The sequence below is a fragment of the Rhinoderma darwinii genome, chromosome 5 (genome assembly GCF_050947455.1).
Source record: "Rhinoderma darwinii isolate aRhiDar2 chromosome 5, aRhiDar2.hap1, whole genome shotgun sequence".
Lineage (NCBI taxonomy): Eukaryota > Metazoa > Chordata > Amphibia > Anura > Rhinodermatidae > Rhinoderma > Rhinoderma darwinii.
In genome coordinates this window covers 331,517,583-331,543,720 of record NC_134691.1, presented here as the reverse complement: position 1 = coordinate 331,543,720, position 26,138 = coordinate 331,517,583, and the positions used below count along the sequence as shown (strand labels likewise).

Below are 26,138 nucleotides of genomic sequence, written 5' to 3'. Positions count from 1 at the left end.
GTTAATTGTTTTTAATACTTCACTCCACAAAACACAAGTACAACATTAGCTCCATAATTCAGGTGGTAAAGAAAACTAATTGCCTTTCCTACGTCTCTCTTCGTATCAGCATGTAAGAAGTCTTCTCCTCATTGATTTTTGTAAAGCTTGGTCCCTTTTGTGTATTTCTGCTGGCAGGAAAAAAAAGGACAAATTTTAATACATTCCGCAGATAAATAGTTTCTGTTTAATTTCTTGCCACGCTTTTGCTGATTTACCTTTTTTTAAAGCAATTTCAATAAATTAAAGACTGACTGTTAATTTAACCTCCAGGAGCGGATTCGTACTTTTCTTTCTGCTCCCCAGATCAGCATAAACTAATAATATTTGCATAACGAATAATATTGTCCCAATAAATGATAATATGCAACAAGAGGTTTTGTATTAAAATCATCGGTGAGTGCACAATGTAGACTGACTTATATAGTAAACAGATAAATGATAAAAATAATTATAATAATAAAAAACGAATTAAAAAACATTTTGCCTAGATCAGGGCTTCTAAACCTTTTTCTACTGGAATCTCACCAGTCAGAACATAGTAAAGCCTGGGCTTCACTTGTAGTTAATGTCCATCTCAAAATATAGCTAAATGCATTTTTCATTCATCTGCTCAACCCAGTATAACAGGAGCTGTATGCTATAGTATAGAGGATCTGTCAGCTGTCCTGTGTGGTGTAGTATCGAGGATCTGTCAGTTCTCCTCTGTGGTGTAGTATAGAGGATCTGCCAGCTCTCCTGTGTGGTGTAGTATCGAGGATCTGTCAGTTCTCCTCTGTGGTGTAGTATAGAGGATCTGTCAGCTCTCCTGTGTGGTGTAGTATAGAGGAGCTGTCAGTTCTCCTGTGTGGTGTAGTATAGAGGATCTGTCAGCTGTCCTGTGTGGTGTAGTATCGAGGATCTGTCAGTTCTCCTCTGTGGTGTAGTATAGAGGATCTGTCAGCTCTCCTGTGTGGTGTAGTATAGAGGAGCTCTCAGTTCTCCTGTGTGGTGTAGTATAGAGGATCTGTCAGCTCTCCTGTGTGGTGTAGTATAGAGGATCTGTCAGCTCTCCTGTGTGGTGTAGTATAGAGGATCTCTCAGCTCTCCTGTGTGTTGTAGTATATAGAGGATCTGTCCGCTCTACTCTGTGGTGTAGTATAGAGGATCTGTCAGTTCTCCTGTGTACTATAGTATAGAGGATCTGTCAGCTGCCCTGTGTGGTGTAGTATAGAGGATCAGTCAGCACTGCTGTGTGGTGTAGTAGAGTGGATCTGTCAGCTCTCCTGTTTGTGTGAAGTATACTGGAGAATGTCAGCTCTCCTGTGTGGTGTTGTATAGAGGATCAGTCAGCTCTCCTGTGTGGTGTAGTAAAGAGGATCTGCCAGCTATTCGGTGTGGTGTAAAATAGAGGATCTGTCAGTTCTCCTGTGTGGTGTAGTATAGAGGATCGGTTAGCTCTCATGTGTTGTAGTACAGAGGGTCTGTCAGCTCTCTTATGTGGTGTAGTATAGAGGTTCTATCAGTTCTCCTGTGTGGTGTAGTATAGAGGAGCTGTAAGCTCTCCTGTGTGGTGCAGTATAGAGGTTCTGTCAGTTCTCATGTGAGGTGTAGTATAGAGGAGCTGTCAGCTCTCCTATGTGGTGAAGTATAGAGGATCTGTCAGCTCTCCTATGTGGTGTAGTATAGAGGATATGTCAGTTCTCCTGTGTGGTGTAGTATAGAGGATCTGTCAGTTCTCCTGTGTGGTGTAGTATAGAGGATCTGTCAGCTCTCCTGTGGGGTGTAGTATAGAGGATCTGTCAGCTCTCCTGTGGGGTGTAGTATAGAGGATCTGTCAGCTCTCCTGTGTGGTGTAGTATAGAGGATCTGTCAGCTCTCCTGTGTGGTGTAGTATAGAGGACCTGTCAGTTCTCCTGCGTGGTGTAGTATAGAGGATCTGTCAGTTCTCCTGTGTGGTGTAGTATAGAGGATCTGTCAGTTCTCCTGTGTGGTGTAGTATAGAGGATCTGTAAAGGATCTGCCAGGCACAGATTCGGGGTTAATTCCCAGAATTAATCAGTCAGCACCTGAGAATACATCCCTGAGACTGACTCCTGCTTCCACCATTCAGGCTGGCAGGCTTAGGAGTGGGAGAGCCTATCGTAACCTGGCCAGACTCAGCTAGCTCCCGCCCTCGGTCTATTTAAGCCTGCACTTCCTGTCCCTCGGTGCTTGTGATTCTTTCCTTGTGGTTTCCTGGCCCAGCTACAGCTCCTGCTATTTTTGATCCTGCTCCATACAGACCCTGGCTTTCCGACTACTCTTCTGCTTTTTGTTTTGTACCTCGCACACTCCTGGCTTGACTCGGCTCGTTCACCACTCTGGTTGCTCACGGTGTTTCCGTGGGCAACGGCCCCTTTTCCTTGCTTGTGTTCCTTTGTATGTTTCTCGTGTTTGTCGTGCACTTACTGAGTGCAGGGACCGCCGCCCAGTTGTACCCCGTCGCCTAGGGCGGGTCGTTGCAAGTAGGCAGGGACAGAGTGGCGGGTAGATTTGGGCTCACTTGTCCGTCTCCCTACCCCCTGCCATTACAGGATCTGTCAGTTCTCCTGTGTGGTGTAGTATAGAGGATCTGTCTGCTCTGCATTGTGGTGTAGTATAGAGAAGTTATCAGCTCTGAATACATTTTGGTGTCTGATGTAGGTTTGTATTTTTGGAGACTTCATGAGTCAGAAGGCATTTTGTTGGGGGCATTTTGGGGACAGGGTCTACATAAATTGGCAGGGCACATGTCTGTTAAAATTTTATGCCATCTGTGATTTTTGGTTCAGTTTTCCAGAAATCACATGAGGCGACATGAGTATCTCGGCTTAGGTGGCCTGCTGCCTCTCTGAGGGGTCGGCGGCGCCACTGAAACCAGCCGCCACCACTCCCTCTTACACTTATTGTACCTGCCTCTATAAAACGCAGGTACAATTACATGTATAAGAGCTCAATGGCCGGGCACGTTTTGATTCTGCCCTGTCAATCAGTGCCTTTCAACGATGCTAGCGGCACGATAACGTCATCAGCACCTTTCAACAATGGAAGTGACGCGCGTCGTCAAAAGGCGCTGATTGGCGGGGCAAGTCATACACAGGACAGTGCGGGAACGGGATCAAGGTCAGTATATAAAGTTTTTTTGGTTTTTTTTAAAAGTGTGCGTCACATTATCTACAGGAGGGGAGGGCTATATGTTGGGCACAATCTATAGAGTGGGCTATATGTAGGGAACTATATACAGGGGGACTATGTGAGGCACTATATACAGGGGCCTATATGTCAGGCACTATATACAGGGGGCTATATGTGGGGCACTATCTACAGTGGGGGCTATATGTGGGGCACTATCTACAGGGGCGCCATATGTGGGGCACTATCTACAGTGGGGGCTATATGTGGGGCACTATCTACAGGGGGGCCATATGTGGGGCTCTATATACAGGGGGGCTATATGCGGGGCACTATTTTCATGGGGCTATAAGTAGGGCACTATCTACAAGGGGCTATATGTACGAACTATCTACAGGGGGCCATATGTGGGGCTCTATATACAGGGGGCTATATGTGGGGCACTATCTACAGAGGGGCTATATGTAGGGCACTATCTACAGGGAGAACTATATATGGGGCACAATCTACAGGGGTGTCTATGTAGGGCATTATCTACAGGGGGCTCTATGGGGGGCACTATCTACAGGGGGCTCTATGGGGGCACTATCTACAGGGAGCACTGTGTGTGTGGGACACTGTATATGGTGCTATTATAATCAGGGACAGTGTATGGTGCTATTATAATTAGATGTGCAATGTATAGCACTATTATATTTAGGGTGTAGTGTGTGGCATCATGAGAATTTTATCTTCATTTATAGGTGCAGAAATGTTTGAAAAGTGAGAAGCTGAAGACATCTGAGCAGAAAACTTCAGAAATGGGCCATGGCCGGGAGAACTCTTCATAGAGGTCTGAACCGGATGGAGAAGAAAAGAGAAAAACGAACAACTAGAATCTGAGATAGTCACCGGTGAGTCACTTAATGTAAATGTTTATTATGCCTCTAATCAGCAACTGTAGTCACTGTATGAGCTGCAGCGAGATGATAGTTGGTATGAATTTTTTTTGTGAAACAGCAACTCCCAGCATATCCTTAGCGCTATTCGAACGATGCTGGGAGCTGTAGTTTTACGCTGTACAAACCTATACGGCAGAGGTTGCACTAAATTGAGCTGCATTTGTGTTGGTGTTGTATTCATGTACTTGGTTCTGATGCTGTATATATGTTCTGAGCTTGGTTCTGGTGCTGTATTTATGTAGTGAGCTTGGTTCTGGTGCTATATTTATGTCCTGAGCTTGGTTCTGGTAATGTATATATGTACTGAGCTTTGTTCTGGTGTTGTATTTATATACTGAGCTTGGTATTAAAGTTGTATATATGTACTAAACTTGGTTCTGGTGCTGTATATATGTAATGAGCTTTGTTCTGGTGTTGTATTTATGTATTGAGCTTTATTCTGGTGCTGTATATATGTACTGAGGTTTGTACTGCGGCTGTATATATGTACTGAGCTTGGTTCTGGTGTTGTGTATATATGTACTTAGGTTTGTTCTGGTGCTGTATATATATATATATATATATATATATATATACTGAGGTTGGTTCTGGTGCTGTATATATGTACTGAAGTTGGCTCTGGTGATGTATATACATACTGAGCTTTGTTCTCGTGCTGTATATATGTATTGAGCTTTGTTCTGGTGTTGTATATATGTACTGAGCTTGGGTCTGGTGTTGTATATATGTACTGAACTTGGGTCTGGTGTTGTATATATGTACTGAACTTGGTTCTGGTGCTATATTTATGTACTGATCTTGGTTCTGGTGCTGTATTTATATACTGAGGTTGATTCTGGTGCTGTATATATGTACTGAGCTTGGTTCTGGTTTATATATATATATATATATATATATATATAAGCTTGGTTCTGGGGCTGTATATATGTACTGAGCTCGGTTCTGGTGGTGTATATATGCATTGAGCTTGGTTCTGGAGCCATATATGTCAGAGTTTGGTACTGGAGCTGTATTTATATAGAATATATTTATAATAACAAAATTGCAGGGCAGATAGAAATGTTTTTAATTCATTGTATATTTAATGGGAACCTGTCAGGTAGTTTTAACCCCTTGAACCGCCACCATGCAGTAATAAATGTCCTGACAATATTTATAAACATTCGCCTGTATGTTGTTTTCCAATGCAGCAAAATCTATAAAATCAACTTTTAAAATGACACACGCTATTTGCTAATTACTCATTAAAGGGCCATGGGGCGGCGCCGCTATCCTGAAGAGTCACATAGTCCTGACTCCAAACCCAATTCTCTATGTTTGATTAACATCCCCCTGGCCGTTCTACATCACTACCAGTCTCCTCCAACTTTCTCGGATGCGCCATTGCCTTGTACTATTTGGGTATGCACCTTGCAGCTTGGTGTATTCAGCTCGGCCACACCGCGCATGCCAGTACAAGTCAACGGTGCATCCGCAAGAGTTGGAGGAGACTGTTAGTGATGTATAACAGCCAGGGGGATGTCAATCAAAATCTGGGGGGGGGGGGCGCCATTTCAATTTTTGCTTCAGGCAGCAGAAAAGCTAGAATGGGCCCTGTCCGTATGATAACATTACCGCTGTACGATGGTTGTATGCATCGCGGAACTGCGTGCATGAGCCCTAACCTATAGATGCATCTGGTGCCAAGAGTAGACAAGTAATCTCTTGAAACTATAAGTCTTTTTTATCAGGTCATAGCAATCTCCTTTGCTCCGACCTTATTTTTTACCTGTTTTTGCTGCCAGACATATCTCACCACTTTATTCCATTTCAGATAAGTATAGTCCAAGTCATATCTTCTGTTACCTCGACAGTAATCCTACCTGACACAAGTGAAATAGATTGTTTTGTACTAAGAATTTCCATCATATGGCAGAGAACACTTATTTCTATTACATTTAAAACATAGACAAATTCAATTGTCTCCTAAAACCGTAACAAATCTCATCCTACAGTTCGGATATTGCAATATCTGAAATATTTGCATTGCTATTACAGTGTACACTTGTATTCTGCAAGAAGCTGAATCTAATAATTACGGCAGAATTCTGAATATTATTCTGTAAATATTTGTCAGTGACCAATGGAAAACGTCAGTGTCAATCCTACAAATCAAACATAATATCCTCCGGACAATACGGCTTCATCCATCCTATTTGTACAATTAGAATTAGTCTAGTAATGAGAAAAGTAATTTTACACAACGGGCGCTAAACTGGGTCTGATTTGTCTAAAGCGAAGACCCAACCTGTGCTAATATTTGCTCTTCACATCCAGGATCATTCAGTGACTATAGCATTCAGTTGATCTACAGTATACCTTTGTGCAGATCAGCGAAGCTACCCTAGCGGGTGTTGAAGTTGAACTTGGGCCTTGTTGCCTAAATAGTATGTGACGGCTTAGGGACATCTAGTATACATTTTACATTGAGGCCAAGGAGCGTGAGCAGTGCCGGGCACAGGTCTTTCATAAGTGCGCCAAATACATTGCCCTCATAACAGTGATAATGCTGTGTCTCGTGAAACTGGCAGCCAAAGAACCCTAAAAACAGTTTCAGTTATAGTGCCCCTACAACAATGACAGACTCAGTGCCCGTATAAGTGTCAGCCACAGTGCCCCATAATTGTCACAGCATCCCCATAATAGTGCCAACCAACTATAGTGCTTCTATTACAGGGTCAGCTAGTGACCCATAACAGTTACTACCACATGAGTGTCAGCCAAAGTGCCCCCATGAGAGAGCCAACTAAGTGCCCCATTACAGTACAATCCACCATTCCCCTATAACAATGACAACCACAGTGACCTTATTGAAGTTCTAGCCACACTGCCCCCATTATGGAGCCAGCTACAGTGTCCCCTTGACAGAACCAGCAACAGTGAGCCCATATCGGTTTTAGCCATAGTAGCCAGAAAAGAGACCCTGGCACAGTGCCACATAATAGAACCAGGCATAGTGCGTATATAATAGAACTAGAAAATCTATTTTCAAGCACCCTATTAGGGGATTCTGAATGAACAGATAGGGGTCTCATTAAAACCGCCAACAATTAGCCAAAGGAAAGAGCGACCTTAAAGGCATCTCTATCTCTCTCAGGAGGACCGGGCACATTCATGTATTGCACGGATAGCCCATTGATTTCAGTCAATGCTATTGATTCCGTCAAAACGACGGAACCCTTGCACAACGGAGACAAACGGAAACCATTGGCACCGGATCCGTCACCATTGAAATCAATGGTGATGGAAACCGAAACCTACAGTTTCCGTTTGTGTCAGTCAGGGCTCCGTTCCAACGAAAAGCTCAGAAGGAACGTTGGAACGGAGCCCTGACGCAGATGTGAACAAAGCCTTAAGGGTAAACTAGATTCTACACTGTAGAAGGGGAAATTATCAGCTGAAATTGGAGCATTGTCTGTCAAAAACTCTTGGCCAGAAACGGACTCTACTCAAACTATTTGGCATCACCTTTCTCCATTCTCAACCCACTAAAGTTTCTGCATAACCGAAAAGCCTCGTTAGTCATTGGTAACAAATGGGTTAATTCAAAGCAAAGTTATAGACTTTATATTTACAATTTCTAATATTTACAAAAAATTCAAAAAGATTTTGACCCTTTCCCATGCAATAGATAGCACACATCAATAAATTCATAGACCTGTGAGATATAATTTGAGCGTGATTTATGTGATACGCCTGTCAGCAATCGTATGATTCATCTGTGGAGTTAATCAGAAAGGTTTTCATATCGACATTTCCTATGCCACCCACTATAATGTATGATTATTAAACCTCGGGGAAGTTCACATCAGCAAACAAATGATCTCAAATGACATGAATATGAATTATTGAAAAATGAAATTTGAATCTCAATATCTTTGGGGAGAAGATTCTGCATTGTTCCTCCTAGAATTCAAAGACAGCAATATTTTTTCGATTTTTAGACCTTTTTGAAACAAAAGGTAGCATGGTGGCTTAGGTCAAAATCAGGCTCAGAGTCCAGATCAATACAAGTAAATACAACAATACAAAAAGTACCTTATTCACACACAAGGAAACTGGTGATTTTCCCTTTTAAATCTGCCGATTTCGTGACACCATCAAAGTGGGCCGGTCATTATAGAGACCTGACGCGGCACATGGCTAAGCAGAAAGCCAGCGGCAGTGAGCAGGTGAGAGATCCTGGATCGGTACGCGGTGAATAACACTGTAATACGGGTCCAAATCTTTCTCTTTAAATAATGAAGGGGGCGACTGCAGGGAAATTTTCCAAAATGTAGCACTAGAGTCCCTTTATGCTTGAAATAGTTCATATCTACCCATACAGAATTATTGACCTTATGGTCTGATGTAATTGAAATATTGCAACACATAAAGGCAGCTCAGGAGTAGTCTAAAAGAAGAAGTGGAGTAATTTTCTAGCAGTAATATGTGTAGAAATAGCTTCATATCATGTCAATGGCTTCTTGAGTAGTCTAGGCCCTGTAAAGACTTTTACTTATTCTTCAGTATTCATGGCCTTTATAGCAGTAGATGCCTTATTAAATTAAAGGGGTTGTCCAGTAAGATTAAATGCCTTATTAAATTAAAGGGGCTGTCCAAAAGATAGGTCATCAGTATGTCATCGGTGCGGGTCCAAGACTCGGACCCTGCACGATCAGCCGCTCCGGTGCCTGCTGCCACCGGATATTATTGCCCATTATGTGATGTACGGTGCCGGAAGCAGTTGGCTCCGTACATAGTATAGCGGTCGTGCTGCAGAACTGCCCCTATTCACTTGAATTGGAGCAGAAATGTAGTACTGCAGCTCGGCCGCTATTCTGTGGCCGCAGCCAACTGCTTCCGGCATGTACATCCGGTGCCCGGAGGCTGCCGGAGCGGCTTAACGGTGCGATTCCCGTTTGTCGGACCCCCACAGATCATGTACTGATGACCTATCCGGTGGATAGGTCATCAGTTGTCCGGTAGTGGACAACCCCTTTAAGCACACATCTTATCTAGATCATAAGAGTGCCAAATGTTATGTGACTTCTAAAATCATAACTAGCCACATATTTCTAATAAAGGAATGGGGTTGGGGAAATTCTATGGGGAAGGAGCAAGAAAATAACTACTATGAGGGTATGTTTACACGGATTATTTTCAGATATTCGGCCGTTTTTCGGGCAATAAACGCCCGAACAACAGCCGAAAAATCGGAAGCAGAACGCCTCCAAACATCTGGCCATTGATTTCAATAGGAAAAACGGCGTTCTGTTCCGACGGGCCGTTTTTCTACGCGGCCGTTTTTAAAAACGGTCGCGTAAAAAAACGGCCGCGAAAAAGTAGTGCAGGTCACTTCTTGGGATGTTTTTGAAGCCGTTTTTCATAGACTCTATTAAAAACAGCTCCAAAAACGGCCATAAAAATCACGAATGGATTAAAAAAACGTCTGAAAATCAGGAGCGGTTTTCCCTTAAAATCAACTCCATATTTTCAGACGTTTTTGGTTATGCGTGTGAACATATTCTTATACTGCCCCCTATGTACAAGAATATAACTACTAAAATACTGCTCCCAATACACAAGAATATAACTACTATAAAATCGTCCCTATATACAAGAATATAACTACTATAATACTGCCCCTATATACAAGAATATAACTACTATAATACTGCCCCATATATACAAGACTAAACTACTTTAATACTGCCCCCTATGTACAAGAATGTACCTACTATAATACTTCCACATTATACAAGTATCTAACTACTATATTACTGCCCCCTATATACACACGAATATAACTACTATAATACTGCCCCGTGTACAAGAATATAACTACTTTAATACTGCCCTTATATACAAGAATATAACTACTATAATACTGCCTGCTATATACAAGAATATATGTACTATAATATTACCCCTATATACAAGAATATAACTACTATAATACTGCCCCCTATATACAAGAATATAACTACTATAATACTGCCCCCTATTTAAAAGAATATAACTACTATAATACTGCCCCCTATATAAAAGAATATAACTACTATAATACTGCCCCATATATACAAGACTAAACTACTATAATACAGCCCCCTATGTACAAGAATGTACCTACTATAATACTGCCACATTATACAAGTATCTAACTACTATATTACTGCCCCCTATATACACACACGAATATAACTACTATAATACTGCCCCGTGTACAAGAATATAACTACTTTAATACTGCCCTTATATACAAGAATATAACTACTATAATACTGCCTGCTATATACAAGAATATATGTACTATAATACTACCCCTATATACAAGAATATAACTACTATAATACTGCCCCCTATATACAAGAATATAACTACTATAATACTGCCCCCTATTTAAAAGAATATAACTACTATAATACTGCCCCCTATATACAAGAATATAACTACTATAATACTGCCTCCTATATAAAAGTATGTAACTACTATAATACTGCCTCCTATGTACAAGAATATAACTACTATAATACTGCTCCTATATACAAGAATATAACTACTATAATACTGCTCCTATATACAAGAATATAACTACTATAATACTGCCCCCTATGTACAAGAATATAACTACTATAATACTGCTCCTATATACAAGAATATAACTACTATAATACTGCTCCTATATACAAGAATATAGCTACTATAATACTGCCCCTATGTGCAAGAATATAACTACTATAATACTGTCCCCTATGTGCGAGAATATTACTACTATAAAACTGCCCCCTATGTACAAGAATATAATTACTGTAATACTGCCCCCTATGTACGAAAATATAACTACTATAATATTGCCCCCTATGTACAAGAATATAACTACTATAATACTGCCCCCTATACACAAGAATATAACTACTATAATACTGCCCCCTATATACAAGAATATTACTTGTATATTACTGGTCCTATATACAAGAATATAACTTCTATAATACTGCCCGCTATATACAAGAATATAACTACTATAATACTGCTCCTATATACAAGAATATAACTACTATAATAATGCTCCTATATACAAGAATATAACTACTATAATAATGCTCCTATATACAAGAATATAACTACTATAATAATGCCCCTATATACAAGAATATAACTACTATAATACTGGCCCCTATACACAAGAATATAACTACTATAATACTGCTCCTATATACAAGAATGTAACTACTATAATAATGCTCCTATATACAAGAATATAACTACTATAAAACTGCCCCTATATACAAGAATATAACTACTATAATACTGCCCCCTATGTACAAGAATATAACTACTATAATACTGCCCCCTATATACAAGACTATAACTACTATAATACTGCTCCTATGTACAAGATTATAACTACTTTAATACTGCTCCTATATACAAGAATATAACTACTATAATTATCTTTTTTATTTGAAAACTTGCAACAAATTATTACAATACCTTTGCAATACATTCATAACAGATAAAGAAAATAAACATTTGTCTCTTAATAACATCACAACCATTAAACAAACCATAATATAAGAATATTACTCCAGTATAGATTGTTTCAACTATTTTTCATGATATTATTCTAGACAGTATTACAGGAGAGTTCTTCTTTATTGGTGACCGGGCAGCATCGGGCACACCACAGAGGGTACACGGTCACCACATTTATGACATATAGTGAACCTCTATGATATAAACGAGTTCGGGGTAGAAGTCTCCATACAGCAGCTGAGAGTTTCACTGTCCCACTAGATGTGGTGACTGCAGGGACACAGCAGGGACATTACTCTGTAGATAAGTCTCTTGTATAAAGAGGACATTGGTTTTGTCGTCAGACAGACGCTGGAATATCGCCTGCCGCCTGCTCCTATTCTTCACACTGTTCACATTAATAGGAGGCGATTTTCAGCCTCATCCTGGTTACAGGTCTTTCCTACTTTTTTTCCTTCTTCCACTGCTATGTCCTGTAACACCCCATCTTTTGGTGGACATTGGGGGGTCAGCGTCTTAATAATAATAATAATAATAATCTTTATTTATATAGCGCCAACATATTACGCAGCACTTTACAATTTAGAGGGAACATGAAACAAACAATATCAGACATTACATAGTGACAAAGTTAATTTACAATTCAAACCTGAGGAGTGAGGACCCTGCTCGCAAGAGCTTACAATCTATGAGGACATAAGGGAGACACAAAGTGTAACAGTGTTTGTTCTGTACAATAGTCCGGCCATTTTTATACACATGCGGTGGTAACATAAAGCTGCATGAGCCGGTCACCAGCCACTATCCGTGTATGACGGACATGAAGAGAAGGAGTGTGAGGGAATCTTATTCTGATGACTAATCTAAATGGAGGGCCATGGAAAGGAGTCAGATTAGGGAATGTTATAGGCCTGTCTAAATAGATGTGTTTTCAGGGCACGTTTAAAACTGTGGATATTGGGAATTAATCTGATTGTCTGGGGTAGCACATTCCAGAGGACGGGTGCAGCACGAGAGAAATCCTGGAGACGGTAGTGGGAGGTTCGGATTATGGAGGATTTTAATCTAAGGTCGTTGGCAGAACGTAGAGCCCGAGTAGGGTGGTAGACAGAGATGAGGGAGGAGATGTAAGGAGGTGCAGCACTGTGGAGAGCTTTGTGGGTGAGAGTAATAAGTTTGAATTTTATTCGGAAGGGGATGGGCAACCAGTGCAGTGACTGGCACAGATTAGAGGCGTTGGTGTAGCGGTTGGTCATAAAGATGAGCCTGGCTGCTGCATTGAGGATAGATTGGAGAGGGGAGAGTTTAGTGAGGGGAAGACCGACTAGTAATGAGTTACAGTAGTCAAGACGAGAGTGAATCAGAGCAACAATGAGAGTTTTGGCAGTTTCCTCCGTAAGAGATGTTTTTGAGGTGAAACTGACAGGAGCGTGAAAGTGATTGTATGTGAGGAGTAAAGGAAAGATCTGAGTCAAAAATAACCCCGAGACAGCGGGCGTGCTGCTTAGGAGTTATGATAGTGCCACACACAGAGATGGAGACATCAGGTTTAGGGAGGTTAGTAGATGGTGGGAACACAAGGAGCTCAGTTTTAGAAAGATTCAGTTTCAGATAGAGAGAGGACATGATGTTAGAGACAGCGGACAGACAATCACTGGTGTTCTGTATTAGAGCAGGGGTGATGTCACGGGAAGAGGTATATAATTGGGTGTCATCAGCGTAGAGATGGTACTGGAAGCCAAATCTGCTCATGGTTTGTCCAATAGGAGCTGTGTAGAGAGAAAAGAGGAGCGGACCTAGGACTGATCCCTGAGGAACCCCGATATCAAGGGGAAGAGGAGAAGAGGTGGAACCAGCAAATGACACACTGAATGAGCGGTCAGAGAGATAGGAGGAAAACCAAGAGAGAGCCGCGTCCTTGAGGCCAATAGAGTGGAGCATGTTAAGTAGGAGTTTGTGGTCTACAGTGTCAAAGGCTGCAGAGAGATCCAAAAGAATCAGGAGAGAGGATTTACCGTCCGATTTAGCCGCCAAGAGATCATTTGAGACTTTAGTAAGGGCAGTTTCTGTGGAGTGTAGAGTGCGGAAACCAGATTGTAAGGGGTCAAGAATGGAGTTAGCAGAGAGATAGCGGATAAGGCGAGAGTAGACCAAGCGTTCCAGGAGTTTGGAGATGAAGGGCAGATTAGAGACTGGTCGGTAGTTGGCAGCGCTGGATGGGTCAAGTGTTGGTTTTTTCAATAATGGGTTTATAATGGCATGTTTAAAAGCGGAGGGAAAGATACCAGAGGACAGAGAGAGGTTAAATATTTTAGTGAGGTGACTAGTGACAGCTGGGGAGAGGGACTGGAGGAGGTGTGAGGGGACAGGATCACTAGGGCAGGTAGTAGGACGAGAAGAAGAGAGGAGCCTCGAGACTTCTTCTTCAGTTATTGGGTCAAATGCTGAGAGTGAAGAAGAGGGAGTGCGGGGGGGGAAGGGGATCGATGTTACTAGGGAACTGGGAGATAATATCATGCCGGATGTTGTCAATTTTAACTTTAAAATAATTGGCCAGGTCTTCAGCACTGAGATCTGTGATTGGCGTCTGCACTTTAGGACTAAGGAGGGAGTGAAAAGTATCAAAGAAGCGTTTTGGATTATTAGATAGTGTGGAGATGAGAGAAGTGAAGTAGACTTGTTTGGCGCGGTGAAGGGAAGAGTTGTAAGTTTTGAGCATAAATTTGTAATGGAGGAAATCTGCATCCAAATGCGATTTTCTCCACAGTCGTTCGGCACATCTCAAGCACCGCTGAAGAAAGCGGGATTGAGGCGTGTGCCAGGGTTGTCGTCGTCTTTGTCGGGTGGTTCGGAGTGTAGTGGGGGCTGCTTCATCCAATGCATTTTTGAGAGTGTTATTATAAAGTTTGGCAGCCAGATTGGGACAGGAGAGGGAAGAGATAGGGGACAATGAGGACTGTAGACTGTCTATGAGTTTCACAGTGTTAATGGCATGTAGATTTCTGTATGTCTGATACGTAGGGATGACCTGAGGAGGCAGAGAATATTTGATAGTAAAGCAGAGAAGATTGTGGTCAGAAAGCGGGAGAGGAGAGTTAATAAAGTCAGAAACTGAGCAGAGCCGTAAGAAGACCAGGTCAAGTGAATGCCCGTCTTCATGTGTAGGAGAGTTAGTAAGTTGTGACAGACCGAGGGACGAGGTTAAAGATAGAAACTGGGAGGCAGATGAGGAGATTGGGTTATCAATGGGGATGTTGAAGTCACCCATGATGAGAGTGGGTGTTTCAGAGGATAGAAATTGTGGAAGCCAGGCAGCAAAATGATCCAGGAATTGGCGGGGTGAGCCCGGTGGGCGGTAGACAACTGCCACTCGGAGGGGAAAAGGGTGATAGAGTCTGAGGGTGTGGGCTTCAAAAGAGGGAAATGTGAGTGAGGGGACCGGGGGAATGACCTGGAAAGTGCAGTGTGGGGAAAGAAGTATACCTACTCCTCCACCCTGCCTGTTCTCAGTTCTGGGGGCATGAGAGAACTGGAGGTTCGTCATCTGGGATGTGTGAGGAGACTTGCTCCATCTCTGCTTCTTCTTCCTGTTCATCTTCCCCCAGCGCACAGTAACGTCCCCCAGTTATCGCCAGCACTGGAGACTCCGGTGATTTCTTTGCAGCAGTGATTTTTTTCCTAGAAGAATCATCTGTTTTACTTCTCCTTTTAAGCGTCTGAAATCCCTCCTCATCGATACTGGTCGCTGCGACTGGATCAGCTGTTTTTTTACTGGTCGCTGCGGCTGGCCCAGCTGGTTTTTTTACTGGTCGCTGCGGCTGGATCAGCTGGTTCCTTACTGGTGTCGGGCAGATGTTTGGTGACAGAGTGACTGGATATTTTACTTTTAGCATGACCTCTATTTTTAGTGGCTGGTGACACTTGTGCAGCATCCACAGATGGTACATTCGTCTCTGGAGCAGGGTCTCTGGTACTTCGGCTCACATCATCGCTGGGGCTTCCAGGTTCTGGGGTCATATCTACACATATGGAGACATCCTCCTGGTCTTCCTCCATGGCTTCTTTAAAGGTCTCCTCCTTATTATGTTCTGCATGTGGACACTCCCGGAATGTATGTCCAGGTCCTAAGCACAGGTTACAGATGACAGGCCCTGTACAATCGTCCTTCACATGCCCAAACTGACCACATAGTGAGCACTTAATACGGGAACAGTTGAATGGCAGGTGTCTGCCCCCACATCTATGGCACCGTCGCGGTTTACCAGGGTAGTAACATACGCCTCTCTCCGAGCCCAGGTAGAAGGAGTGCGGCAGATGTCTGGTCACTCCATTCTCCTGAACGAGCTGGATCTTGACAGAATATCCTCCATTCCAGATCTCCTCCTCATCATAGATCTTTGTTGGCAGTCTCTTCACCTCACAATATCTGCTCAACCAGTGCTGCAAATCTGCCAGAGCCACCACCTCAGACTGGAACAGGACGGTGGCAGTGACTACCTGGGGTTTAGTCAGCTGGATGACATGTAGATGCTCCCACATCGCGTGCTCCTTTGTATCGTTATAAACACTCCAGAATAAGTCTAGACTATATTGCAGCTTGAAACTGATGTCATAATTCCTGCTGGAGGGAACGTGGATCAGAGCGAACACCTCAGAACAGGGGCGGACATACCGCATGTGCAGCCGGTGCAGCTGCACAAGGGCCCCGCGTGGGAAGGGGGCCCGTTCCTCTGCTGGCCGACTCAGTTCTCAGCTGCGCGATGCTGAGGACTGAGACAGAGGCCCGTGGACCACTGGCGTAGCTATAGGGGTCGCAGCGGTCGCAATTGCGACCGGGCCCCGAAGCCAGGGGGGCCCACGGCCCCCCGCACCACATCAATAAAAAGTTACTATAGTAACTCGGGCCGCGGGCCCCTGTTACTATAGTAACATACTTTACTTACCTTCCTGGTTCCGGATCGCAGCGGAGGTCCTGACGTCAGGCGCTGTGCGCAGCACATGACGTCACAGCGCTATGCGCCGCGCACAGCATCGAGACGACAGAACTCCCGCCGCGGCCGAAGAGGAAGGTAAGATAGCCCTGACTGGCGGGGTCCGACTCCTGGGACCCGCCAATCAGCTGTTTTGAAGGGGCCGCAGCACTCGTACGAGAGCTGCTCCCCTTCATTCCTGTCACTTCATTCCGGTCACACTGTGAATCGGTTTCGGCGATTCACAGTGTGGGCGAGTAGTGAAATGAAGGGGAAGCAGCTCTCGTACGAGTGCTGCGGCCCCTTCAAAACAGCTGATTTGCGGGTCCCGGGCGACACATCAGCTATTGATGGCCTATCCTGAGGATAGGCCATCAATGTTTAGGGACTGCACAACCCCTAAGCCTACGATGTAGCAGGCTTAGGGGGCCCATGAGACAGGATCACAGATTGTGTGATGCTGTCTGCTGGGCCCTGTATCTAAGCCAATCACATGGTAGGCTTAGATACATGGCCCATGCGTGATCCTGTCTGCTGGGCCCTGTATCTAAGCCTACCACACTGTAGGTTTAGATACAGGGCCCCAGCACACAGTAATCTTATACTGTATAAGATTACTGTCTGCTGGACCCTGTATCTAAGCCTACCTTGTGGTAGGCTTAGATACAGGGTCCCACAGACAGTATCACACATGGGCCCTGTATCTAAGCCTTAGGGTATGTGCACAGACACTAATTACGTCCGTAAGTGACGGATGTATTTCGGCCGCAAGTACCGGACCGAACACACTGCAGGGAGCCGGGCTCCTAGCGTCGTACTTATGTACGACGCTAGGAGTCCCTGCCTCGCTGTGGGACAACTGTCCTGTACTGTAATCATGTTTTCAGTACCGGACAGTTGTCCGGCAGCGAGGCAGGGACTCCTAGCGTCGTACATAACTATGATGCTAGGAGCCCGGCTCCCTGCAGTGTGTTCGGTCCGGTACTTGCGGCCGAAATACGTCCGTCAATTCCGGACGTAATTAGTGTGTGTGCACATACCCTAACACATGTGTTACTAATCATTTTTTGTGTGTTTTCTTACAGGTTCGGTCGTTGGACTACGGCGGATTCCAGGACTACTTCGATGACAGCTTTTTTTTTTATTAATAAAATGGTTAATGAGGGTTGTGTTTTTTTTTTTTATTTCAATAAAATATTTTTTCTATGTCTTTGTGGTTTTTTTTAAACTATATTACTACCGCCTTAGTAATGGCCGCCGGCTGATTGACAGCATCCATTGCTAAGGCAGGGCTTAGTGTTAGCCGGAGCAGAGGCTAACACTAACCCCCTTTATTACCCCGGTACCCACCGCCACCAGGGGTGCTGGGAAGAGCCGGGTACGATCCAGTACCTGACCATCTGTAGTGATGGTCGGCCACTGGGGTGGCCGCAGGCTGGTATTATCAGGAGGGGAAAGGCCAGATACAGTGGCCCTTCCTACCCTGGTGATGCTAGGCTGCTGCTGCTTTATTGTATCTGGCTGGTTATGAAAATGGGGGGGACGCCACGTCATTTAAAAAATAATTGGAAAGAACGATGTCGGGTCCCCCCCAATTTTCATAACCAGCCAGATACAACACAGCAGCAGCAGGCAGCATTACAAGGGTGGGAAGGGCCACTGTTTTTGGCCTTCCCCAGCCTAATACTACCAGCCTGCGGCCACCCCGGTGCCTGCCCGTCACTACAGCTGGTCGGGTACTGGTTTGTACCCGGCTCTTCCCAGTACCCCTGGTGGCGGTGGGTACCGGGGTAATAATGGGGGTTAGTGTAGACTCTGCACCGGCTAACATTAAGCCTCGCCTTAGTAATGGAGGTTGTCAATCAGCCAGCGGCCATTACTAAGGCGGTGATAATAAAGTTTAAAAAGATACAAGCACATAGAAATTTTTTTTATTGAAATAAAAACACAACCCTCATTAACCATTTTATTGAGAATAAAAAAAACGCCGTCATTGAAGTCCTCGTATCCGAAGTCCAACAACCGAACCTGTAAAAAAAACACAAACACACAAAAATAATCAGTAACACATAAAGAAGCAAAATTATTATTCTTACCTTTCCTGGGTCCAGCGCTGGAGCCGCAATGTCAGCGAGCTGGGCCCTGTATCTAATCCTATCATGTGTGATACAGTCTGCTGAGCTGTGTATCTAATCCAATCATGTATGATACTGTGCTGGGCCCTATATCTAATCCGATCATGTGTGATACTGTCTGCTGAGCCACTGTATCTAATCCTATCATGTGTGATACTGTCTGCTGAGCCACTGTATCTAATCCTATAATGTGTGGTACTGTCTGCTGAGCCACTGTATCTAATCCTATCATGTGTGATACTGTCTGCTGAGCCACTGTATCTAATCCTATCATGTGTGGTACTGTCTGCTGAGCCACTGTATCTAATCCTATCATGTGTGGTACTGTCTGCTGAGCCACTGTATCTAATCCTATCATGTGTGATACTGTCTGCTGGGCCACTGTATCTAATCCTATCATGTGTGATACTGTCTGCTGAGCTGTGTATCTAATCCTATCATGTGTGATACTGCCTTCTGAGCCACTGTATCTAATCCTATCATGTGTGATACTGTCTGCTCAGCCACTGTATCTAATCCTATCCATAGTTTATAGGGTCGTAGTGCTATAGATATGCTATGCTGTCTCCTATACACACACTTTTTTTTGGGGCGGACACATATGTATTGGGGCTATTTCCCGGACATTTTAAGCCCTGAGGGTATGTTCACACGGCAGCGTCTGTTACGGCTGAAATTACTGTGCTGTTTTCAGGAGAAAACAGCACCGTAATTTCAGCCGTAATGGCATGTGCAGGCGTCTTTTGCTGCGTCCACTACGGAAGTAATTGAAGCTGGTTTTCCATGGAGTCCATGGAAAACGGCTCCATTTACATCTGAAGAAGTGACAGGCAGTTTTTTACGCGCCGCCTTTCGACAGCGGCGCGTAAAAAAAAATGACCATCGGCACAGAACATCGTAAGACCCATTCAAATGAATGGGCAGATGTTTTCCGACGCTTTTGAGCCGCATTTTCGGATGTAATTCAATGCTAAAACGCCCAAATTACGTCCGTAAATAGTGTGTGTGTGAACCCAGCCTTAGTGACGCCCCGGCTGCTAGTGCTGCATTGTTGGGTCACTTAGGAGACCCAGCGATGCAGCTGAAAGCGGACCGTCGGCCATGAGAAGTTTGCGGGGTGGGGGGGGGGGGGCCCTGGCACATTATCTGCACAGGGGCCTTTTGCAGTCTGTGTCCGCCACTGCCTCAGAAGCTTTAAACTTCATAAACTCCTTCAACAAAACTTTCCCAATGTGGAGTCTGGAGGGGAGGTTTTCCTCTGGTCCTGAGTACCTGATTCTGACCGCGTTCCTCCTCTGAGGTGCGGGGTTAGTCGGTCTTGTGACGCTGGAGAACAGTCTCCTGTACTGAGGTCTGTCAGCAGGTGGGTCAGGACTGGACCTCTCCTCAGCTGATTGTACTGCAGATCCTCCTGTGTCTGCTCCTGATCGCTGTGTAACCTGCACTCCATTCACTGACACTGCGGACGGCTGAACCTCCAGAACAGGGTCTGCAATGTCCGCCTCAGCCTGTGCCGCTGGTTCATCAGATATCAGACTGTCAATCACCGCGCTGAGCGAGGTCTCACTTATAATATCAGGACATGAGGCACTTTCTTGCTCACTCCCAGGAGTGCCACTCGCATTCACTTCATCAGTACTGCACACAGAGTCTACTGCAGTTAACCCCTCGTCAGCTGGCACACATTTCTCTGCAGCTTTAGCAGCATTTGTGTTGGCTGATTCCACAGACCCCACACATGATGAGAGATGTGATCCTCCAGCCACTGCACACTCATATCTTCCAGGGTTTCCCTGCTCCACAATATTATACCCAGTCTTATAGTCAGTGTCTTTTTTTGCAATGATATTTTTTCTCTTCACAGTTTGGGCTCTGGTCTCCCTTTTGTTCTCAATTGCCCAGTTCTTTATTTTGGGTACTGTGCATGATTCTTTCTGCAATCTCTCCTTCAATATAACCAGCTCACGTGTGCAAACATCCAGACATTCACATTTCATCAGCTTTGCCTTTGGATCAGTCTCTTGTAGGGATGCACGGTGCATCGAAACTTCGATACTGTTTCGATACTTTGCATCCCTAAACGGTTCGATACCGCTATTTCCTGTATTTCGATACTTGGCTGCGCAGCCGCACAGCTCAGTATAGTAATACATTAATGTATGGGAGCGCGGCTGCGGCTGTGTAATTCAGCCACAGCCCCGCTCCTGAGTCATGATAAGTTCGCGGGGTCAGGATGATGCGATGCGGCCGGCGCTGCACTAATGAGCGGCGGCACTGGAGACAGAACATGGCGGGCGCGCTACAAAACACCCCCATGTTCTGTCCCCAGTGCCTGAACCGCCGCTCATTAGTGCGGCGCCGGCCGCACCTCCTTATGCTGACCGCGCGTGCACTTCCTGTCAGGAGCGGGGCAATGGCTGTATTACACAGCCGCAGCCCCGCTCTATAACGGCGGAGATCAGAGAAACCTCTCATCTCCGCCGTTATTCCCATGAATGCTGCGATCACAGCGGACTGCAGAATTCAGGAGAAAATGAGCAGGGGGGATGCCCCTGGATCGCGTCACAGGGAATTCCTGTGACGCGATCGAGGGCCATACCATATATGGGCAGACAGCCCAGGGTCTATTGACGGACCCCAGGGCTGTCTTACCATATTTCATGTTGTTAGGACATACCCAAGTATGGCCTAACAACTGCCTGTGTGCTATCCGTCCACAGGCTAATGTACTGGGATATATCTGATATATGTCAGTACATTAAAGTTTAAAAATAAAGTAAAAACAAAGTATTGTTAAATTTTAAAAAAAATACACCTTCACCTTTTTTACAATAAACATTAAAATAAGTCTCAATACATAAAATACACACATTCAGTAATGGCGCGGACAACAATGTTTTTGCATCATTTATGATGTGTACGCTGTAAAAAAAATGAAATAAACACGGCTTTCATTCACTTATTAATGTGAGGCGCGAGGTGCAATGAATTTCACCTACACGTGCCTCACATTAATAGTAATTAACCCCATCATGTACCTTACACATTAACCCATTATGACTGAGAAACATGATGGGATTAATTACTATTAATGTGAGGCGCGTTCAAAATTCATCACACGTCGCGCCTCACATCAGAAAACGGAAGATTTTTTTTTTTATTACTGTTGGCAAAAGTATCGAAATTGGTATCGAAATCGCAATACTAAACGAAGTATCGGTATCGAAGTCCAAATTTTGGTATCGTGACATCCCTAGTCTCTTGGTTAATTTCAGTTCTCAATTTGCGAACTTGCATTTCCATTTTAAAGATATTTTTCTTTGTCATTTTTGTGCACAATTCACCAACATCATGAGATTCACCAGCCACCATTTCCAGATCATCACCTCCACCATCTCCATGCTGCAGGTCAAACTCCAGACTCTGGGCTTTCCCAGGATCATCAGCCCAGGACCCCTCCCCTCCACCTGGGTCAGAAGCCATGCATAGTCCTAACAGGGAGCTCACAAGCACACGTCTATCCTCTCCTATGGACAAGAACAGGGGCGTAGCTAAAGGCTCATGGGCCCCGATGCAAAAATTCTTACTGGGCCCCCCCCCCCCGCAAACTTCTCATGGCCGACGGTCCGCAGCTTCCAGCTGCATCGCTGGGTCTCCTAAGTGACCCAACAATGCAGCACTAGCAGCCGGGGGCGTCACTAAGGCTGGGTTCACACACCCTATTTACGGACGTAATTCGGGCGTTTTAGCGTTGAATTACGTCAGAAAATGCGGCTCAAAAGCGTTGGCAAACATCTGCCCATTCATTTGAATGGATCTTACGATGTTCTGTGCCGACGGTCATTTTTTTTAACGCGCCGCTGTCAAAAGGCGGCGCGTAAAAAAGACGCCCGCGTCAAAGAAGTGCCTGTCACTTCTTCAGACGTAAATGGAGCCGTTTTGAATGGACTCCATAGAAAAACAGCTCCAATTACGTCCGTAATGGACGCAGCGAAAGACGCCTGCACATGCCATTATGGCTGAAATTACGGTGCTGTTTTCTCCTGAAAACAGCACCGTAATTTCAGCCGTAACGGACGCTGCCGTGTGAACATACCCTCAGGGCTTAAAATGTCAGGGAAATAGCCCCAATACATATGTTGTCCGCCCAAAAAAAAGTGTGTATATGAGACAGAATAGCATATCTATAGCACTACGACCCTGTAAACTATGGATAGGATTAGATACAGTGGCTCAGCAGACAGTATCACACATGATAGGATTAGATACAGTGGCCCAGCAGACAGTATCACACATGATAGGATTAGATACAGTGGCTCAGCAGACAGTACCACACATGAGAGGATTAGATACAGTGGCTCAGTAGACAGTACCACACATGATAGGATTAGATACAGTGGCTCAGAAGGCAGTATCACACATGATAGGATTAGATACAGTGGCTCAGCAGACAGTATCACACATGATCGGATTAGATATAGGGCCCAGCAGACAGTATCACAAAAGATACGATTAGACACAGGGCCCAGCAGACAGTATCACACATGATTGGATTAGATACACAGCTCAGCAGACAGTATCACATATGATTGGATTAGATACAGGACTCAGCACGCTGACATTGCGGCTCCAGCGCTGGACCCAGGATAGGTAAGAATAATAATTTTGCTTCTTTATGTGTTACTGATTATTTTTGTGTGTTTGTGTTTTTTTTACAGGTTCGGTTGTTGGACTTCGGATTCAAGGACTTCAATAACGGTGTTTTTTTTATTCTCAATAAAATGGTTAATGAGGGTTGTGTTTTTTTATTTCAATAAAATATTTTTTCTATGTGCTTGTATCTTTTTAAACTTTATTATCACCGCCTTAGTAATGGCCGCTGGCTGATTGACAACCTCCATTACTAAGGCGAGGCTTAATGTTAGCCGGTGCAGAGGCTACACTAACCCCCATTATTACCCCGGTACCCACCGCCACCAGGAGTACTGGGAAGAGCCGGGTACGAACCAGTACCCGACCATCTGTAGTGACGGGCAGGCACCGGGGTGGCCGCAGGCTGGTAGTATTAGGCTGGGGAAGGCCAAAAACAGTGGCCCTTCCCACCCTTGTAATGCTGCCTGCTGCTGCTGTGTTGTATCTGGCTGGTTATGAAAATTGGGGGGGACCCCACATCGTTCTTTCCAATTTTTATTTTTATTTTTTTTAAAATGACGTGGGGTCCCCCCCATTTTTCATAACCAGCCAGATACAATAAAGCAGCAGCAGCCTAGCATCACCAGGGTAGGAAGGGCCACTGTTTTTGGCCTTTCCCCTCCTGATAATACCAGCCTGCGGCCACCCCAGTGCCCGACCATCAGTACAGATGGTCAGCTACTGGATCGTACCCGGCTCTTCCCAGCACCCCTGGGGGGTAATAAAGGGGGCTAGTGATAGCCTCTTCACCGGCTAACACTAAGCCCCGCCTTAGCAATGGATACTGTCAATCACCCGGCGGCCATTACTAAGACTGTAATAATATAGTTTAAAAAAAACCACAAAGACATAGAAAAAATATTTTATTGAAATTTAAAAAAAACTCACACAGCCCTCATTAACCATTTTATTGATAATATAAAAATCCGTCATCGAAGTAGTCCTGGAATCCGACGTAGTCCAATGACCGAACCTGTAAGAAAACACAAAAAACTATTAGTAACACATGTGTTAGGCTTAGATACAGGGCCCATGTGTGATACTGTCTATGGGACCCTGTATCTAAGCCTACCACAAGGTAGGCTTAGATACAGGGTCCAGCAGACAGTAATCTTATACAGTATAAGATTACTGTGTGCTGGGGCCCTGTATCTAAACCGACAGTGTGGTAGGCTTAGATACAGGGTCCCACAGACAGGATCACACATGGGCCATGTATCTAAGCCTACCATGTGATTGTCTTAGATACAGGGCCCAGCAGACAGGATCACACAATCTGTGATCCTGTCTCATGGGCCCTCTAAGCCTGCTACATCGTAGGCTTAAAGGGGTTGTGCAGTCCCTAAACATTGATGGCCTGTCCTCAGGATAGGCCATCAATAGCTGATGTGTCTGGGTCCGACTCCCGGGACCTTCCTGGTTCCGGATCGCAGCGGAGGTCCTGACGTCACAGCGCTATGCGCCGCGCACAACATCGAGAGGACAGAACTTCTGCCGCGGCTGAAGAGGAAGGTAAGATTAGTTGCCCTGACTGGCGGGGTCCGAATCCCGGGACCCGCCAATGAGCTGTTTTGAAGGGGCCGCAGCACTCGTACGAGAGCTGCTTCCCCTTCATTTCACTACTCGCTCACACTGTGAATCGCCGACACCGATTCACAGTGTGACCGGAATGAAGGGGAGCAGCTCTCATAAGAGTGCTGCGGCCCCTTCAAAACAGCTGATAGGCGGGTCCCGGGAGTCGGACCCCGCCAGTCAGGGCAACTAATCTTACCTTCCTCTTCAGCCGCGGCGAAAGTTCTGTCCTCTCGATATTGTGCGCGGCGCATAGCGCTGTAACGTCAGGACCTCCGCTGCGATCCGGAACCAGGAAGGTAAGGTCAGTCTGTTACTATAGTAACAGGGGCCCGCGGCCTGAGTTACTATAGTAACTTTTTATTGATGTGGTGCGGGGGGCTGTGGGCCCCCCTGGCTTCAGGGCCCGGTCGCAATTGCGACCCCTATAGCTACGCCAGTGTAGATATGAGATAAATAGATAGATGGATAGATAGATAGATAGATAGATAGATAGATAGATAGATAGATAGATAGATAGATAGATAGATAGATAGATAGATAGATAGATCTATAGATATAGATAGATAGATAGATAGATAGATAGATAGATAGATAGATAGATAGATAGATAGATAGATAGATAGATAGATAGATAGATAGATAGATAGATAGATACTTTGTCTGTTATGCTAAACTGTCAGCCCTGAGGTGTGACTGCTCAGCATGACAGACATACATATACACACACAGTGAAGGGGTTAAGAGCTGGATTACTAATTGCTACTTACATCTGCTGTGGGGTCAGAGAGCAGCTCGTACTGCAGGGGAGCAGCAGACACGCATACCATCTTCTTGCTGTAGCCATTCCTTTCCCTCTGAACAGGTCAGGAGGAAGAGGGAAATAGAAAGAAGTGAGCTGATTGGGTGGACAGTACAGTGGGCGGGCCTGGGTCTCGTAAGATGAGTGGATTCATCTATCATTCATTTTCCACCGTCTTGTTCCCCCTCCACGCAATGACTCTCTGACAGCTGAGCTGCCACCAATGCTTTAAGCTACATTACTGGGTCTCTTTTGTACCACAGCAGGGACCCAGCAATGTAGAGTAATCATTGCAGCG

General features: G+C 44.7%; 1 long non-coding RNA gene across 1 annotated transcript; it reads right to left on the bottom strand.

Moving 5' to 3' along the window:
• LOC142653053 (uncharacterized) lies at positions 1 to 25,892 on the bottom strand. The gene is made up of 3 exons (XR_012848032.1): positions 25,809 to 25,892; positions 5,881 to 5,974; positions 1 to 170 (listed from the first exon to the last, which is right to left on the bottom strand). It is a non-coding gene; the product is annotated as an uncharacterized LOC142653053 (long non-coding RNA).
• Between the last annotated feature and the right edge of the window lie 246 nt (positions 25,893 to 26,138).